General features: G+C 55.6%; 1 long non-coding RNA gene across 1 annotated transcript; it reads left to right on the forward strand.

Moving 5' to 3' along the window:
• Positions 1-1,654: 1,654 nt before the first annotated feature.
• LOC142829507 (uncharacterized) lies at positions 1,655-4,638 on the forward strand. The gene is made up of 3 exons (XR_012903925.1): positions 1,655-2,075; positions 2,159-2,331; positions 3,746-4,638. It is a non-coding gene; the product is annotated as an uncharacterized LOC142829507 (long non-coding RNA).
• Positions 4,639-5,690: the final 1,052 nt, after the last annotated feature.

Here is a 5,690-nt window from a genome sequence, read left to right on the forward strand (position 1 = left end):
GAGAAACTGGGCGGGCGGGGCCGGGCTCGGGAGGAGAAACTGGGCGGGCGGGGCCTCGTTCGGGAGGAGAAACTGGGCGGGCGGGGCCGGGTTCGGGAGGGGAAGCGGGGCGGGCGGGGCCTCGCTCGGGAGGAGAAATTGGGCGGGCGGGGCCAAGCTGGGAGGGGAAGCTGGGCGGGCGGGGCCGAGCTCGCTTGCAGAAGCTGGGCGGGCGGGGCCGGGTTCGGGAGGAGAAACTGGGCGGGCGGGGCCAAGCTTGGAGGAGAAACTGGGCGGGCGGGGCCGGGTTCGGGAGGAGAAACTGGGCGGGCGGGGCCGGGTTCGGGAGGAGAAACTGGGCGGGCGGGGCCAAGCTTGGAGGAGAAACTGGGCGGGCGGGGCCGGGTTCGGGAGGAGAAACTGGGCGGGCGGGGCCGGGTTCGGGAGGGGAAACTGGGCGGGCGGGGCCTCGCTCGGGAGGAGAAACTGGGCGGGCGGGGCCTCGCTCGGGAGGAGAAACTGGGCGGGCGGGGCCTGGCTGGGAGGGGAAGCTGGGCGGGCGGGGCCGGGTTCGGGAGGGGAAGCGGGGCGGGCGGGGCCTGGCTGGGAGGAGAAACTGGGCGGGCGGGGCCGGGCTCGGGAGGAGAAACTGGGCGGGAGGGGCCGGGCTCGGGAGGAGAAACTGGGCGGGCGGGGCCTCGTTCGGGAGGAGAAACTGGGCGGGCGGGGCCGGGTTCGGGAGGGGAAGCGGGGCGGGCGGGGCCGGGCTCGGGAGGAGAAACTGGGCGGGCGGGGCCTGGCTGGGAGGGGAAGCTGGGCGGGCGGGGCCGAGCTCGCTTGCAGAAGCTGGGCGGGCGGGGCCGGGTTCGGGAGGAGAAACTGGGCGGGCGGGGCCAAGCTTGGAGGAGAAACTGGGCGGGCGGGGCCGGGTTCGGGAGGAGAAACTGGGCGGGCGGGGCCAAGCTTGGAGGAGAAACTGGGCGGGCGGGGCCGGGTTCGGGAGGAGAAACTGGGCGGGCGGGGCCGGGTTCGGGAGGGGAAACTGGGCGGGCGGGGCCTCGCTCGGGAGGAGAAACTGGGCGGGCGGGGCCTCGCTCGGGAGGAGAAACTGGGCGGGCGGGGCCTGGCTGGGAGGGGAAGCTGGGCGGGCGGGGCCGGGTTCGGGAGGGGAAGCGGGGCGGGCGGGGCCTGGCTGGGAGGAGAAACTGGGCGGGCGGGGCCGGACTCGAGAGGAGAAACTGGGCGGGCGGGGCCTGGCTGGGAGGGGAAGCGGGGCGGGCGGGGCCTGGCTGGGAGGGGAAGCGGGGCGGGCGGGGCCGGGCTCGGGAGGGGAAGCTGGGCGGGCGGGGCCAGGCTGGGAGGGGAAGGTGGGCGGGCGGGGCCTCGCTCGGGAGGAGAAACTGGGCGGGCGGGGCCGGGCTCGGGAGGGGAAGCTGGGCGGGCGGGGCCAGGCTGGGAGGGGAAGGTGGGCGGGCGGGGCCTCGCTCGGGAGGGGAAGCTGGGCGGGCGGGGCCGGACTCGGGATGAGAAACTGGGCGGGCGGGGCCGGACTCGGGAGGAGAAACTGGGCGGGCGGGGCCTGGCTGGGAGGGGAAGCGGAGCGGGCGGGGCCGGACTCGGGAGGAGAAACTGGGCGGGCGGGGCCGGGTGGGAGGGGAAGGGGCGCGGGCGGGGCCGGACTCTGGAGGGGAAGGGGCGCGGGGGGGCCGGGCTGCACGGAGGGCAGCAAGGGGGCTTGTCCGGCTCCCGAGGCTCTAGCGCTGTTTCTTAGACGAGGGGGTTTGGGTTTCTGAGTCCCAGAAATGCTGGAACCTCGCCCGTCACCATGGGCAGAGGGAGACACGCCGCTTGCCAGGGCTGCCCTTTCATGGCCAGTCCTTTCTCCAGCCTTATTGCAGGGCTGGGCAGAGACCTAAGGCTGGGATAAGGGGCCTGTCAGGAAGGGACAGTCCTAGCGAGCGGCTCTAGAGCCGGCTCAGCCTTTTAGAGAAGGGCCAGGCTGCCAGAGAAGAGTCAGACCATTACTTGCTCTTTGGGCCCTGGACAGCTACAGAAGGAAAGAACCAGCCACTGCTTGTGAGAGCTGACAAGCCTCTGTAAGGATGGATTAATCTGCAGTCACTAGCCACCTCTGCAGAGATCCTCTCTCATTGGCTGCTGCATTTCTTCATCTTTCCAGAGGAGGCATGGAGGAGTGATCACCTTTGGCAATCGAATCCTGTGCAGTGAGGCAGTGGACCAAGGCCAGTCTGGTCAGAACTCCTTGACAGCTGAGAGAAGAAAGAAGAAAAGCATGCTGTGTCCCCGTGGGGCTTGTGTCTCTGAACACACAGCCTGGGTGGCTGCACTGAGGTAGGGATTGGCCAGCTCCCGTTTGGATGAAGAAAGGCAGCAGGCAACGGCCAGGAGCACCAGTTTTATGCGACACTAGCATATCACCAGTTGTACCCACTGCTGTGCTTGCCTTGTTCCAGCCCTGCTCCTCAATTTAGTCCCTGACTCTGGTTCCTGGTTCCAGCTCTGACCCTTAGTACGGTTGCTGCTCTGACCACTAGGCATGAATGTCCACCCCAGTCCTGTCACTTAGAACTTCATCCTTTCTTGTACTAAGAGATCAAAGGTCCAGCTGGATTTGAAAGTCAAGTCACTGAAGCCAGCTGAAAGCAATGGGAGTTAGACACCTCAATACTTTTGTGGTTCTGTCAGGTGGCCATACATGAGGCCAGCCTTATAGATGTCTGGAGAGACTGGTAGAAAAGACAAAGAATTCATTTAATCTTTTAGCCTGAACAGCTACTAAAGCAAATAATTGTTTGTTGTTGACCGGGATCTGCTTGAAGGGAAAGGTGACTGTTTACACTAATGTGGTCACCACTTTTACAAACCTGAGATAAGTCTTGTCCAAAGTATGCATTGTGAGGTATCACTGGTAAAGTGTTATTACACTGCCATGTGTTATTAGCTAGTTATAAGGTGGGTAGCAACAGTGCGTGTGGAGTGATAAAATGTTACTGTGTGTCTGGAACACCAACATGCTGAGATACGCCCACAGCTTCTCTCTTTAGGAGAAGCAAAGGGACTGTAAACAAGAACCATCGCGTGTCAGGCCTGCAGACACCCCAAATGGTATATAGAAGGCACATGGATGGGGAGGGGAAAAGGGAGCAGTTGCCTCCGGGCCTAGCAATTCAAAAGGGCCCTGTGCTTGCAGCCGGAGCCCCAAGCCCTTCAAATCACTGCCCGAGCACTGAGCAGTGCTCTCTGGGCAGCTCTTGGGACTAGCTGGGGGGTGGGAGAAACCCCTTCATTGCACTCCAGGCAGTGCTGAGGGCTGGCCGCACCCAGCCCCGCCCCTTCTGCCTGAGGCCACACCCCCTTCCCCGAGTGCAGAGCTGCCAACACACACCCTTTGCCCAGGGCCTGGCAGGCAGGTCTGTCAGCCCCCTGGTACATATCCAGTAGATGCAAGAAAACAATTGCCATGAACAAAGGCCTGATGGCACTGCCAGTAGGGCCTTTTCCTGCTAAAAAAGGTCAAGGGAGGGAGAACAAAGGCTCCTCTTTCCTAGCCCATGTCTGGACTGGGGAATGCTGCTGGGAAATTTGGAACAAAAGAACCGAGGTCCCCAAAACTATGCGGGCAACCCAAAGAGACTTCCTAGGAAACTAGCAGATGTAGCTTCTGTGCTGTTGTTGCAAACTCTAATTCACCTGCAGCATTTTTCACCTGTTCTAGCTGCTGACCAACTTTTCTTTCTTTTGTTAGTTTACCAAGGCTATTGGCTGTCATGTCAGCATTGTCTGTGCTGGAAGGTCCTGAACATTCACAGACCTGGAGTAAGTTACTGGCTCTTTGCGGCTGGAAGAACCTCATGGCTGGTTCTCTGTCTCTCCAACCTAGCTCCCGCTCACACAGAGATGCTGTTGCCAAGCAACAAACCTCTCTCACCTGCTGTGTAGCACAGGCACCCACAGGCAGAGACACAGGGAGGTGTGTTACATGCACGCTATGCCCAGACCACTCATGTTGTGTTTAGTTGGTAATAAACAAAGGGAAGCTTGTAGGTAGTGTAGGGAGAGTGCAGGTTTCTCTCACTTACTGGAGCCACTATCTCCAGTACACTATTTGTTCTGGCTGTGATAGTGCAGCATCCCTTTGTGCCCTCTGATCAGCCCTGTCCTGCTGTGTCATTCACATGGCTGATGGTGCCACAGCATGTCAGGGTTAAGCAGCACCATGCAACGCGATCCGATGTATGCAGCATGACAGGAAGTGACACCTGAGTGTCGGAGGAAGAGAGGTTCATCACTGACTCTATTATTGTCGTGGCTACTGCAAGCTGAGTGAAGCCAATGAGCAGAACCCGAACGGACAGGCACCTGTATCTCATTAGCACCACTGTTAAAAGGAGACTCTTGGAGAATCCAGGACTTTTTTTGGTGGTGGTTCTCTTTTTTTAACACTGTATTCTTTGAAATGCTATTCAACACATCTTAAAACAAACTGAATCGGCATATACTTTCAGGTCAGCAGGACCCGTTATGGTCAGACATAACACAAATGTTTTTTTAAATAAAATTCAAGAAAAATAGTTTTGAACTAAAAAAAAGAACAAACATTTCAGATTTAAAATGCCAAAATAAAAACGTTTTGAATTATTCCAATGTAATTTTTTTACTTATTTTGCTGCAACAATCCAGCAAAACTGACAAATTCCTGACATGCCACCAACTGCCTTTTCCAGTGCAAAAATGTCTAAAAAATGTTGCCCAGCACTAAACACAGCCCAGCTAAAAACATGTACCCTATACCTCTTCTCAATGTGACTGCCTTCATCTTCCAGCCCCTGCATCTCATTATACCTCCTTCTGCCAGATCAGAGAACCCTCTACGCCTCTTTCTGGTGCCTTTGCTACCTTCCAGTGAATAAACTACTTATGTGTTTTAAGTATCTCAATGTAATGCAGGTTTCCCAGATCTCTGATCATTCTTGTGACTCTTTATTGAACACATTCCAATCTTTTAACACCCATTTTAAATTACTGACTGTTATGGGCTCACTAATGCCATATACACAAAGGTCATTCTACACAAATATGAAAAAATCCTTAAGAATTATTCTTGGGATCCTGAAAATTTTCCCATTTGGGTTAAAATACTTTAGGTACATAAAAATGTGGGATCTGTGTGACATAAAGTCATATTACAAAGAGCTATTTACTGTTGTTAAGGTGAATAGCAATAGTTATGAACACAAGCAGTATTGTTGCCTATATCAATATTTTCCTCCAAGAGCAACAAATTTTGATTTTCAGTGTCAGGAACAAGTAAACACAGTCTGCATTGTTACATACATTCTGAACAGATCTGGAAATCTCTCCCATAAATCTCACCTTTTATAAGCATAACTAGCATTTTCCTTTTATATTAACTTTCTAATGTCACCAGAATCTTTATGGAGAATTACACAACATAATTTTGGTGGGAGATCTATTCAGATTTATAGCTGCAATCAAGTACTACAGCTGAACAAATCTGTAACAAATTAAGGTTTTACTAATCAGCACCCCTGTTGTCCTGTGTGATTTCAGCTCCACATCCAAGTCTTCATTAATTGCTTGTAGTCTGAGGTGATATTTTCCTTCAACTAGGACTGCATAAAGGAGAGAATAAAATCAGGTTAGATGTTGTCTGCAATTATTTCTAAGTG

Source organism: Pelodiscus sinensis, chromosome 5 (assembly GCF_049634645.1).
Source record: "Pelodiscus sinensis isolate JC-2024 chromosome 5, ASM4963464v1, whole genome shotgun sequence".
Classification (NCBI taxonomy): Eukaryota; Metazoa; Chordata; order Testudines; family Trionychidae; genus Pelodiscus; species Pelodiscus sinensis.